This window comes from Hyperolius riggenbachi, chromosome 7 (assembly GCF_040937935.1).
Source record: "Hyperolius riggenbachi isolate aHypRig1 chromosome 7, aHypRig1.pri, whole genome shotgun sequence".
NCBI classification, from domain to species: Eukaryota; Metazoa; Chordata; class Amphibia; order Anura; family Hyperoliidae; genus Hyperolius; species Hyperolius riggenbachi.
Window position 1 is genome coordinate 241912557 of NC_090652.1, and position 14394 is coordinate 241926950.

Here is a 14394-nt window from a genome sequence, read left to right on the forward strand (position 1 = left end):
ACTTTTCTAGTTGCCCATGCCAACCCTGCTTGTCACTGCTTGTCTGTCACTCACCTAGAGAACAACAAGCATGGGACTTGCTGTTGGTTTGAAAAAAAAAACGCATGTGAATCCTACCTAGTACATGGAAGGATTCTCATTGTTCCGCGTTAACCAATGAGAATTTTCTCTATTGTAGGAGGATTCCCATTGGTTCTTTAGCAAACCAACAGGAAGCCCTATACCTCCTGGTCACCAGGATGAGCGGGGATGAGAAGAACTGGGATGGCAGTGCCGAATTTCGATGGGAAAGGCAGTGTTTTTACGGCGGCAGGGGGCTATCTCTTAGGGGGAATGGGCATTGTCTGTTCCATTCCCATAGGCTTGTATTGCATCCGATTCGAGCTCATGTTTTTTTCTGCTTACTCCAGTTTAAAGTACACCTGAACTGAAAGGGATATGGGGGCTACCATATTTACTTACTTTTAAACAATACCTGTTGCCTTGCGTCCTGCTGATCTATTTTGCTGCAGTAGTGTCTGAATTACACACCTGAAACAAGCATGGAGCTAATCCAGTCAGCTCCTTCCGGCAGAAACACCTGATTGGCATGCTTGTTCAGGGTCTATGGCTAAAAATATTAGAGGCAGAGGCTCAGCAGAAGAGCCAGGCAATTTGCATTGCTTAAAAGCAAATAAATATGTCAGCAACCTCATAGAGACAAATTATTTTTCCAGTAGGGATAAAAAAATGATTTTGCAATTGTTTACAAAATATGCCCAGCCGCAGGTTGCCATAGCAATCTAAAGTTGCCTATGCACATGAGATAAAAGTCTTTGGATAAATGACCAATCAATCTGCTGATAATCATTATAAAATAGTTTGAAAAAAACCTCCAAAGATAGCAACCAAAGATATTTGTGCTCTTGGTCTTTCAAATCCATCTCGGTGGACATGGTCTGTTGATGATCGTCTGTGGAAGGAGGGCTGTACTACATCTTTCAGGTCTCACAGATATTCTAAGTGAACAGCCCACTCGTGGAGGAATTTGGACTTTCTCAACTGGCTGCGCACGCACATTCAAAGATAATATTTGTGGTCTTTGGGTTTAAAAAACAATTGCTTACTGTAACGATTGTGGAATTCTTTCCGTGGTCAGCGCACAGGATGCGCGCTGACACTGCGGAAATCCTCCACAAGCGTATAATCTGAGAGAACCCAGCAAAAGGTGCAATGCACCTGTAGAGGGGAATTCCTGCCGGCAGATGGAGCCATGGAGTGCAGAGGAACAGATGCTCTGCACAGCCACAGATGCCAAATCGGAATTGTACGAGGGGAAGCAATGCAGGGCAAGATAGCCCTTAAAGAGAGAAAGCACAGCGACAGGGTGTATGTGTGTCCACCAATCTAGTCGCCATCCAGCGACGATGAACCCACAACCGTGAAGCTCAGGTAGAAAAGCAATCGCAAGAGATGGCGATTGCTAACAGTGACACAAGACTGAATAAGCACAGAGAAGGAATGTATGTATGTCCACCAATCTCATCGCCAACCTGCGACGGTAAACACAACAGTGGAAACCAAGTGAGAACGCAATCGCAAGAGATGCGATTGCCAATGAGAATGAGCACAGGGACAGAATGTATGTGTGTGCACCAATCTAGTCGCCAACCCGCGACGGTGAACACACAACAGCAGAAACAAAGTAGGAACGCAATCACGAGAGAGGCGATTGCCAGAAGTGACACAAGATTGAGCAAGACAGGGCACGAGAGTAGCAAAGGCACAGCAAACTACAATAAGAAGATAAGGAAAATAACAAACGCTAGCTAAACTCGAACACCGCACTCATTCGCAACAGCGAACGCGTTTACTGCGCGGTCTTCGCACGATAAGCGCTACAGAGACAAGCACGCCACCCTAACTAACCAACGCCACACAAACACGAAACAGAACGCGAACGCTTGCTTAACAGTTATCCCACCGAGCCTACAGCAAGTGTTCGTATCTGACAAGACAGAGAGAAGGGGCAGCCAGCAGCATCCGCAGCTCTGGCCTACACTCCAAGACAGAGTTCAAAAAGAACCACCGCTGCTACCGCTAGAGCGAGTGCTATCCAGATTCTGGAGCAAACGATTAACCATCGCCAACCGCTGGCGACAGTGCAATCGCAAGGACACACAGAAGACAGAACAGGCAATACAAATAATACAAACTGACTGTACCAGAGAGATGCCTAATGCAGTCCCCAGGTATACTCCAAGATAATCTTAAGCAAACAATAGCAAGGCTGACACTCCAGGAGTGTTTCAACAGTAACAAACCACGATGACCAGCAAAGGATTGTGGGATCACATGGTATTTATGCTGCAAGCCTTCAAAGTAGGCGGCTAGATAATTTGCATGACAAATGTATGCATATTCCTCAGCAGCAGAACAGGTCTGAAACTTGCAAAGTGAAGACAGGTCTCTCTTCCAGAGACCTGCAGCCCACAGACTTGAGGAATGGTCAAACAGCTGTCTGCCTGTGCAGCCAGCTGAGCGGATCATTACACTTGCCACTCAAACCTTTCTAACAAAGTATGCGGTAGATTGATTTCTTGGTTTGCAAAGACTTTCGTACCTATCTTAATCCCTGGTACACACTTTCAATTATGATTGATTAATCACTGATTAATTTTACCACCTCCTGTATATCTGGCACATAAACGTAGTACCGCTAAAGTAAACAATGAATGGTAGACTAATGTAGTTTATGGGTCAAGCATTTTATACATCCTGTCTAGGAACACTGAGCCTGAAGACGTATATCAGGAAATCAATGTCAAGTTGTTTCCAACGCTGATGACAAAATATAAGGTTCCAGTTATAACAAACAAAATACCTGGCATTGCAGTCAAAGTCTTTTCCATCAACAGGGCTAAAATAAGTCTGATGAATCGGAGTACTTGCTGAGTGCACTGCAGAGATATGGATGATTGCTTTTCCATTCAGAACGGTATTAAGTGCCACGAGAGTGCTCCAAAAAGTCAAACTAGTAGTTTATTACATCGAAATATTACATCGAAAGTCCATCATACAATGAGTTATATTCAGCTGGATGAATGGAAAGCTGACGCTGAGTAAATTCCTCACTAACCTTCGCCTACTTACCCCACCAGGGCTAATGATTTAGAGCTTAAAACAATAACAGTTCCAAAGTTCCCAGATTGGGAACTGTATGCATCATGTTCCTCTCTTGCTTAAAAAGCTTGCAAGTAATTAAAACAAACTCTGCTTATGGGGCAAATGTGCCATTATTTCATTTTCTTATGATCAATACTCCATACAGCAGCTTTGCTGAGTTTAAAGTGTACCAGAGATGCTACTCTGGCCCGTATTTATACTTACCCGGAGCTTCCTCCAGCCCCATGAGCAGTGCAGCCTCCCTCACCATTCTATTCGGTCCCTCCATCCTGGCGCTACGACTCCCAGTAATCCGGTCAGTCGCCACCAGTTGTCGGCCTCTGTGGATGCGCTGCTCAGCCTCGGGCACGCCCCCGCCCATGCTCCCACCCGCCTGTGCAGTACTACTTTTCTATTTTCTGCAACATATTACATTGTGAACTTTACTGATTCCATCCATCTGCTGCGCTGAGTAAGGGTCGGTTCACACTTGCTTAAAACACGTACCCGTTCGGGACTTTTTTAAAGTGGAGCTGTCAGCCATACTATATCAGAAAAAAAACACATATATAAGTAGATAAATACTTGCTCTACTTACATGACACATGTATTGCACTGTCCACATTTTGATTTTAGTGATTTTTCTATAGTAAAAAAAAGAGAAAATCCTTCTTAGGATTTTCCATTTCATCTGTGTCTATCTTGAAGCCAATCCTAACATAATTTCTTCCCTTACTGTGTCTATGTATCATTGCGGCCCCCTCCCAATCTTCAGACACGTCCACCTAGCTCTGTAGTAGAAAGTACATTGAGAAATATTGGCCACCCAGTTCTATAATAGAAAGTGCATTGAGAAATATTGGCCAATCAGAGAGGAACAGAGGTGTGGGAGGGGAAAAGAGGAGGGAAAGAAGCTTCAGCCAATCAGGCTGCATTAGTTAAGTCTGAGGGCAAAGTAAAGAGGAAAAAAAGAAAACCCAGCATGCCCTGCAACTTTTTTGTGCAGCAGATGTACCAAATAATAGCCAGGGAAACTGGGGAATGATGTTTTACCTAGATGAAAAATAAGAGTGATTTTTATCGTTTTGGATTGACTGATTAGCATCCTTATTACTTGTTTACCAGAGAAAAATAAATAATTTATTTTTGATTATATGCATTACAGTTACTCTTTAAAGCCCCACTTAATGTAGGAAGCACATCCTAATGTTAAAAATAGTATCCACTTGGCACATTGCTCTATGTGGAACGCAGATGTTACGCTAAGTGGAACGCAGTGTCCAAACTTGGTACATTTTCTTGGACCGGACAGGAAAATGTATGTAATGACACTGGAAATTCTCACTAGGCTAAGGCTAGTTGCCGCATCCACTTTGCTCGTTTCAATTGCCGCCATGGCGTAGAACTTAGGAGTCCCGTCACCGATCACTGCTGCTCAGTCCATCCTATACAGCCCTTCCTCGTACACAGCCGGTGGCCGGGAATCTCCATTAGGCTGCAAAAAACCAATGGGAATGCTCATCAACAGGGAGAGTTCTCATTGGTTCATGGTGGAGCAATGAAAACTATCTCTGTTGCTAGGGAGAATTGGCCTAATGCAGCCTATGGGGAGACTTCTGCTCCTGCGGGCCTCCAGGCTGCATATGCAGGGACCGAGTGGCAGAACAGGTGAGCGGCGATTCGTATGGGTTGACGTGATAGACGCAGGAGCGGACACGGATCGGACATGGCATTTGTTGCAAGCGTATGCAAAATGGATGGAACGCATCCACCTAGCGCATGCATTTACTGTATCAGTTTTGCTACCACTCTAGTGTTAACCGGCCCTAAGTAATTTTGGCATCGCCCTATTGTGTGTTGTTTGCGGCGGTGAAAGAGTTATTATGTGTATCTAGTAGACCTTTAGTATATAAAGGCTTGATATGAATGGATGTGTAATATGCACAGTGAATGTATATGCATGCTATTACTTTTGTTAGCCCTAAATGGTAGAACCTGCTTGTGTATTCCATATGCATTAGTACAAAGCTTTCCACCTTCACCCTCCTCCTTAAATGATGTGGAAATGTTATTTAAAATGACTGAGGCATTTAGGGGCAGAGACATCTTTTCTTCAGCAATATGCTTTGTGTGTTTTTTTTTCATAATTTCCTGTTTATCCCTTGCTCAGGTCCTGCAATCAGCAGAAATAGTTGCCGGTGCTTCATGCAGCTTCACCATCCAGGAAATCAGTAATATATCTCCAGCTTGTCTAAAAAATGCAGAGGATTTTGTTTTGGAGCCAGAAAAGACAGAAGTCAATATTTCCGAGTGGCTGAATTACAGACTCAGGGGAACACTTTACATTAATTGGAAAGAATGGTTGTTTTCTACAGTATGAATGCCTAAATCAAAAATGGAGTTGTTGCCTATGGCAACCAATTAGTTTCTCTGTTTAACTTGAAACCGAAATGACAGCTACAAGGCTGTTCTTTTTCCTGTTTTTACAGTTTCAATGGGAAAGAATGATTTTTGGCTAACGTTAAAGTCAAATATCGCCAATAACTGTCTGCACAAAAATATATTGCATGATGCTGGATATGTGTAATTTACGGTTGCTTGAAAGTTCAGTTCATCCCACTCTCATGAAAAGTAAACAGAAGCCAAACGCTTTTATTTGGCTGAGCAAATAATCCTTGCTAACTAGAGAGTACTCTCAGGCTCATAGCTAATTATTTATTGTTGTTAGGAGCTGAATGAACCTTGTTTTATGTCACACTGATGTGCTGTGCACATTTCACCATAAAATATAACTGCTTATTATGAAATCACAGCAATATAATTGATCAGCATGTATCTTATGAATTAGTACCTGTCACTGCAATCTTTCAAGCATCTAGGTCAGAGATACCCAATGCATTTGCCGGAAAACATTCATGTGTCGCAGTAGCCGCTGGTAAGTGTCACAGTGTCCCTGATGTGGCTCCCTCATAGCTGTTCAGCTGGCGCTGTAACTCCTCCTCTGCTCCGTTTGTAATTAGAGCGGGCTACAATAAAATGGCCACCATAGTCCACATTTGTGGACATCGGTGGCCAATTTTTTGTAGTCCTGCTCTAACTACAGTCAGAGGGGAATCGAAGTGGGAGGCAGAGTGGCAAATGAGATGCTGTGAGTGAGCAAGAGTGGGTACTCGGCTCCAACAAGCTGCACGCATGGAGAAGTAATATCGCTAGAGCACTGCATACAGTATTTTTTTAACCTTCATTTACATGCAGAAAGCACATGCCCTCTTCTAGAGACTGCTTTAAAAACCACATCTATATAAAACACATTAAAAACATATCTTGCATTAAACCTAGCTGATGTAAAACACCAATAAAACAATATATATATATATATATATATATATATATATATATATATATATATATATATATATATATATATATATATATATATATATATATATATATATATATATATATTTTTTTTTTTTATTTTTTTTTACAAAGTAAAATTATTGCTGGTATATAATGCGTTTTGCCAGAATACACAAGCTTCTTCAGGAACAAAGTCTGTAAACTATATTTATGATATCTATTGGTATGGAATATAGAGCCATCAGCATGAGAACAGCATTGCAAACCTCTGGTCTGAGTAATCTCAAAATAGAGAAGCTCCTCAGATTCAAGGCACTTCTTATACTAGTTTCAACGAGTTAGAGTCCAACTTTCCTATTTTACCAGGGTACACACTCTGCCTCCTAGGTGTTGGTGTAACACCCTAGAGATGCTGCTTGGGGCCCGAGTACATGACCAAGAGAGTGACCAAATAATTGTTTGAGCATACCAAATGGTAGGGGGGTACAGTTTGAAGCTTACTACACCCCAGGGACTTAACTAGAAATCTATGTCTATTATTCAATTTTATTCAATTGGGTAGTGCACACTTTATTGTGTTTTCCCCATGCAGATAAGAATAGACAGCAGTGAAGCACTGCAAGCAGTTTCTCTATCAATTACATTAGCTTCTGTGATAAGATGTGCATGTTTTCACACATACAGACACACATATGGTGTAGAACACTGACTATGTCCATCTCTGATGGAGCAGAACTGGCTCTGCAGACTTCTTCACTATCACTCCAGTACACAGCACTTGGGAAGGGTGTGGAAATGCTGGGGGTTGGGTGTTGTACAGAAGACCCTGCTGCACACTGAATAGGGACTGTTTAAAAATCTTTGTCTACAAAACGTTGCGTGATTCGTATCAGGGGCTGAGCAGATGCAGTCATTAGAACAATTGTGCAGAGAGCAGAAAGCTTCTTCTTTCTGTGCCCTTAGTTGTCAGTCTCTCAGGACAGGGAAAATACATTTCTCCCCCCACGGGGCCCTCATCGGCTTCTGGGCCCCCCTACGGCTGCAGCCTTTACAGGGTCTATAGTTATGCCCCTGCTACTCCCCAAAAACTTTGAAGTGGTGTGCGGTGCGATTTACCCCCCCTGCCGATGCCTAACCCTAACCAACGCCCCTGCCAATGTCCAAACCTAACCACCCCCCCTCTAGTGCCTAACCATAACTGACCCCCACAGTGATGCCTAACCTTTAAAGATGCCTCACCAATGCTTAATCTTCACCGACCCCCCGCTTCAAATTCGCTAATATACGTGCCACATTTGTTGCACAAAAATGAAAAATATTTGGGTGCCACTGTAGACGTTCATATACATTACAACTATAGGGGGAAATTTGGCCACTGGAGGCACCCGATAAAATAGTACTGGCCCTGCCTCCCGCTATAGTTTCACCCTATAGCCTTAATTTGTGTGAGTGCTTATAGCGGTGCCCATATTTCCTGCTTCCGTTTAGTGAGGTAGCACTTGCTGGAGTGTGCTCAATAGGCAAGGGCTGCTGTGCTAGCTCTGAACATGCATGTATCTGCATTTATATAATAGCAAGAGGCCCGTCCTAACTGTATCTCCTGATGTAATTCACTAAATACGGTACTGATTAGTATCAGTGTATTAGAAAATACTCAATAGTACTCAATAGAACTAAAATAAATAATATTTTTTTCAGGGCTGTGGAGTCAGTTTTTATGTGGGCTATAACAGTACTTCACTATTGTCTCGTTTTTCTGTTGTTGTTTTTTTGTTTTTTTGAGGACTTAAAGTGGACCCAAATTAAAAATACAAGATTTCAGGAATAAAATCTATTTTCTAAATTATAATAATAAATAGCAGCCTTTTTCAGCTGCATGATGACAAATAAAATATTTTACATTTATTGGAGGAACCTCTCCCTTCCTTTCATATTGCCAGGACAGAATCCGGCAAAATGCTGGAGTAGGTGGTGTCCGGCAAAGGAGGAATTGCTAATGGCTGCCACCTGTGTAAACCTAGTTATGCAAAGAGAAGCGTGAAAAGCATGCACTGAAATGCTCATAGGCTTGAAGGAGTGTTTATTTATCTTTGTATGTGTCAGAGAGGTGCAACTAAATATTTTGAATTAAAAAAATTGTTTGGTTTGGGTCCGCTTTAAGACCAAGAAACTCTTTCAAGGAATGGACTTTGTAGGATTGACAATGCCCTGTGGTGTTAAAGTGGACCACAGTAAGTTCTCTATTAACATACAGTGACAAATATATTCTGTGGAGGAGCACATTTGCCACCTTGAAGTAATTTTCAAAATAAAATGTATTTTTTCTTTGTGAAATTGTTTTTGACTTTCCTCAAGCACCATATGGCTAATACCTTAGTGTATGCAAAAACGGAAAACGTTCTTTTGATTCTGTTGCTATTTAAAGCAGGTGATACATCTGTTTCTTGTGACGGGGCTAGAAGCCGTCTTAAAGAATCCTGAGGTGGCGTTGCAGTTCTCAATTTAAGTCTTGGAGGCCTAAATTGCAAAAATCGTTTTATTTTTTTCATAATAACTGTGAAAATACTGCCAAGAATTACCTTCCACTTATCTCTAAATGAAATATAGCGGACTCCAGTGTGTTTGTTTCAGCGTTAAATCAGCATGTGCATAGAAGTTAATTTACAAATGCACTGAGCAGGTATGAATGCCAGAGACTGGTGTACACTAATTTGCATAGAAAAAAATGGTTTTAGGGAATTCAGCTTCTGAATCCTAGAAATTGGCAATGGCGAAGCCCTCACATGCTGACTAGCAGTTATTCTATGTAGCAATGTTTATCCACTTCAGCCTAACTGGACGAGTATACACGTCCAGTGTAATTGTGGGGAGTGCACCACCAGTTTGTTACTAAATGAGGCACATGTGGTATCATTTTATCCAGGACGAGTTGTAGAGTATATTTTGTTGTGTTTTAAAGCTTGGGCCTACATCACATGAGAAATAGGTAGGGACAAACTCAATCCAACATAAAAATTAATTTTCAGAATTATAATCAAACTTGGGAAAGTATTAGTATAGCTACACAAGACATATGGGGTAACACTTTAACCGTGATAAGTAGTAGAATAGATTTTAGGGTGTTTTAGGGTTAAGGGCTATGTCTGGTGTATTCTTTTTAGTAACAAACTGAATCAAAAGCAATATAAATGTTGTATATTCTATACCAAAACCAATACTTGTAAAATGAAAACAAAGTGAAAGAATATAAAAGTAAATAACTATATTGTTACCTTAGGAACTTTGCTTTTTAAATATGTATACCATGAGAGTATATTACTGTTATTTTTGCAACTAAGGTTTTGTAATCAGCGATAGTGTACAATGAGAAAGCAAAAAACACAAAACAGAAAAAAGACACCTTTATTTCCAAATACAATTTTGTCACCATACACTGTACTAGGAACATAATCTAAATGTTGTAATAACCAGGATGGATAAGCAAATACAATTTGTGGGTTTAACTTATAGTTAGCGCTGTTTATTGTAAAGCTATAATGGATGTAAATGAAAAAAATGTGTGTTTTTTTTCATTTTTTCCCTTTAAAATGCATAGAAAATAAGGTAATTACTCAAGAAAAATATTACTCACTAAAAGCCTAATTTATCTTGAACAAAACAATACATAGATCATTTAGGTGTGATAAGTAGTAATAAAGGCAAATGAATCAGAGCATCGCTGATATTTGAAAATTGCTCGTGTCCTGAAGTGGTTAAAGCCTCAACATTTTTTCTTAATAAAATTCATTTTAGGAAAAGTGTGTTCCTTACCCCCCACTCCCACCCTTCATTTCCCAGGCCCTCTTAACTCCTTATCCCCAATGCAATCTATTATCCCTGATTAATACCAGCCTACAATGTCTGTAACGTGGGGTGGTGGGAGTATAAGGGCGTGAAAGACAAAGCCTCTCCCCTTTACAAAGCACCCTTGCCCTGTGTAAGGGGTTCTCAGCCCCACTTTTGAGTTTCGCTTTTGACACATTGCACAGGTGCAAATGAACACAGTGTTGTTAGAATTGGAATCATTAGCCATAACACTGCCCTGTTACCACACATTTGATAAAAGAGCAGGCAGCCTGTTATTTTGCCAGTGCGTAATGTATAGGGAAACATGCAAGGGGCTAACAGTGTACCTATTCAGTTTAATGGAGTCATACAGCTGCTAGTAAAGGCCCAGAAACTGCAATAGCTTCCACTGTTGCAATTCTGCTGCTGCTTGCCTACAGTTTTTTTGCACATTTGCAGACAATTGAAGGTGGGGTTCCCACACAGTCTTACTTCAGGAACTACGCAAGCTTTTATTGTTGCAAAACACACATCTTTTTCTCTGCCTATGCCTTGACAAAAGGGGACCTATGTGGCCACGAAATGATTGTCAGTTGTGACAGTCAGGTGTCTTAACGTGTGTGTTGGAACAATAAAAGTTTGCATCATTCCTGAAGTAAGACTGTGTGCGGACTCCTCCTTCAGCTGTCTGGATATATTACTGCTACTGGAATCCTGCAAAAGCAACCATTCCTAATAGGTGTGCAGTTGTATTACAGTACTTTACACATTTCCATTCACTGCACATCTAATACAAGTCAATGGCATTGCACTTGTTGTGTGCTTCAATGCAAATTTTCCAATTCGAATTTTGGGCAGATAAAAAACTGGTCCATATGTATGCTTTTTTTTTTTTGCAACGGACATGCAAATTGAATACAGTGCGTGTCAATAGATATGTGAATTTTTGCATTCCAAATGGAAAAATTTGCATGAAAATGCCAACATTTACAAATATAGGAAAGGACATTAGTAGAAACACCTCCAAAAAAACCCAAACATGCTCCTCGGGGAAAACCCACAGTGAATATAGATATGGTCGATTTAGGGGGGCCCGGGAAATTGAAGTGCCCCCCTGCACCACCATTACCCCACTGCTCCCCGGGGCCCCTGCATGTGTAGCAGCAGAAGAAATTACTCTCCTGTCCTGGCGGGCGTCGACTCCACATTCCCTACACTCTTAGCCACACTGTTTGCCTCCTTCTCTATGATCTAGCACGTCGCCTGCCAGGACAGGAGAGTAATTTCTTCTGCTGCTACACATGCAGGGGCCTGAGGAGCAGCATTTAGTAGGGTCGGCAGCATGAGGTCTCCTGCAGAGGTCCGGGCTCTGTGGCAATTGTGCTCTTTACCTCTATGGCAGCGATGGCCCTGAATATAGAGGAGGGACAGCAACTTATAGATTAAAAAAAATCACACTGTGAATTTTCACACCCATAATGCACAGGAAAATAGTCAAAATCGCATGTGTAGATTTGCACATACAGATTCGCATTTGCAAAGTGGGAAGACGCCCTTCGGAGATTGAGGCAGCACTACGGCAATGTGCAATCCCTCAGCTTAGTGAACCAGGGCCATACTGCTTAGTAGATGTAGGACGTCGCAGTATTTTGGTAGGTCTCCAAGCAAGTTTGTTTCTTCCCTTTTTTTTTTCCAGTGTTCCGGCTTCTTGTTGCCCTTGGATAACAATCAAGGCTGCAGAGAAAGAAATGACACAGACACTTCAACCTGGTTCTCTGACACAGATACAATATGTTCTCTCTTAAGCTGGGAATGAGCATGTAAAACCTCCCTGACCTTCTACACTGGCAGGGGAGGACTGGCCAGGGGGGAAGGGGGGAGATTTCCCCCCAGGCTGCCTCTCATTTAATGATTTAGGGCTGGCACTGTGAATGGCGAATTCAGGTTTTTTATAAGGCAATGTGAAACACTAGGCTGAATGAGGGAAATAAACGCCCAAGTACAGAGCAATTGCAGGGCGGGCAAGCTAGTAAATATACACAGCATGATACAGAGCAGAGGCTTGCCTGCAGGGTCCGTGGGGAAAAAATCTGTCTGGTCTCTCACCATTGTTAACTGCATGTGCACAGCTACATAAGATATTGTCTAGGCTGAAAAGTTTTCGACAGTCCCTAGACTCCAGAAGGGCGGGAACAGTAAATTCGGGCGCCTGAGGCTAGTGGACAAATCGGGCGCCGCCATTCACTCCTATAATAAATATCGTTTAATGGGCGCCCGATAGGAAAAAAGGGCGCCGGAGAAAAATAACGTTTTAAAAGCGGCGCCCGGAGACTTAATGTTTTATTACTGTTTCTCATGATTACACATTATTTAATGATTTCTACATTTTTAAATTTTATTTTTAAACGAAAAACAGTACAATATTTTTTTTAAAACATTATTTTTAAACGAAAAACAGTACATTTTTTTTTTTTGTAACATTATTTTTAAACGAAAAAACTAACAGGGGGGTCTTAGGTTTAGGCACCAACAGGGGGGTCTTAGGTTTAGGCACCAACAGGGGGGTCTTAGGTTTAGGCACCAACAGGGGGTCTTAGGTTTAGGCACGAAAAGGGGGGTCTTAGGTTTAGGCACCAACAGGGGGGTCTTAGGTTTAGGCACCAACAGGGGGTCTTAGGTTTAGGCACCAACAGGGGGGGTCTTAGGTTTAGGCACCAACAGGGGGGTCTTAGGTTTAGGCACTAACAGGGGGGTCTTAGGTTTAGGCACCAACAGGGGGGTCTTAGGTTTAGGCACTAACAGGGGGGTCTAGGGGTTAGGGGTAGGTACAGGGAGGGTTACTTAGGCACCAACAGGGGGGGTCTTAGGTTTAGGCATCAACAGGGGGGTCTAGGGGTTAGGGGTAGGTACAGGGAGGGTTACTTAGTATTTTTTTTTTTAAACGCTATTATACGTTTCACTATTTAAACGAAAGATTAACGTTTTTACAATTGCCGATTTAATGCACATTATTTAATGATTTATAACTTTAAAAAACATTAATTTTAAACGAAAAACAGTACAATACATTTTTAAACGTTATCCATGCTTATCGTTAAAAACCCGGCGCCCTTTTTTCCCAGCGCCCCTTTTTAACGTACGCCCAGAAGGGCTGCTTGCAGGACTTGTGTAAGACATAGAAACCCCAACCGTTGTAACTCAAAATGTATTATGTGCCCCCCGGTGCCAGTGCATTTATACTTTACCTGTCACGCTGTCCCTCGAGTGTCCTTGCTGTATTTCCCACGTGACTATCGGTATATAGCACGTGGGGCACGTGTGTGATGTCATTTAGGCTGGGGCTGCTGTGAAAACGGGCCTCTAGTTTTTGTTTTCCCCCCAGGCCAAAAGGCCCCAGTCCTCCCCTGTACACTGGTACAATACAATAAAAGCATGATGTCAAAAGAAGTCTATTTCCTCTTCTCAGCTCTAAGCTCCCAAATACAAGCTACTGACAAAGCACTGCAGCTGCAGCCCAAATCTTTAATAACACAACAGAATTCTTTTCCACCTAAACAAGCACTTTGTCACATTTCTTATTGATCTGCTTTAAAAGAAGATCAAGTTTCAAAGGCATTCAAACTCAGTGAATGTGCTGAGTACTATTGCAAATATGTGTTTGAAATCTGACCATCCAGGACTAGGTCATGTATTTCTGCTGTCCATTACTCAAGGTTACCCCGAGATCTGTATAAAGGATGTGTCCTGCTTAACTGCAGCTACAGTAAGGGTATTCCTACGGACCTCTGTACATGAAGTAATAATAAAAAGATATACCGTTTTTTTTGTAATATAAAACGCTCCGGCATATAAGACGCACCTAGATTTAGAGGGCGAAAATCAGGGGGAAAAAAATGAACTAAACCTTGGTGCGTCTATGGTGCAGGGGCGTCTTATGGATCTTTAGCCCCCCCCCCCCCCCAAAAAAAAAAAAACTGTCTATATCTAAGCTACACTGTCCATCTACACTAAATCCTCCTGCACTACACTTCACTTTACCCTTGCTGCTCCCACCAACTACACTTC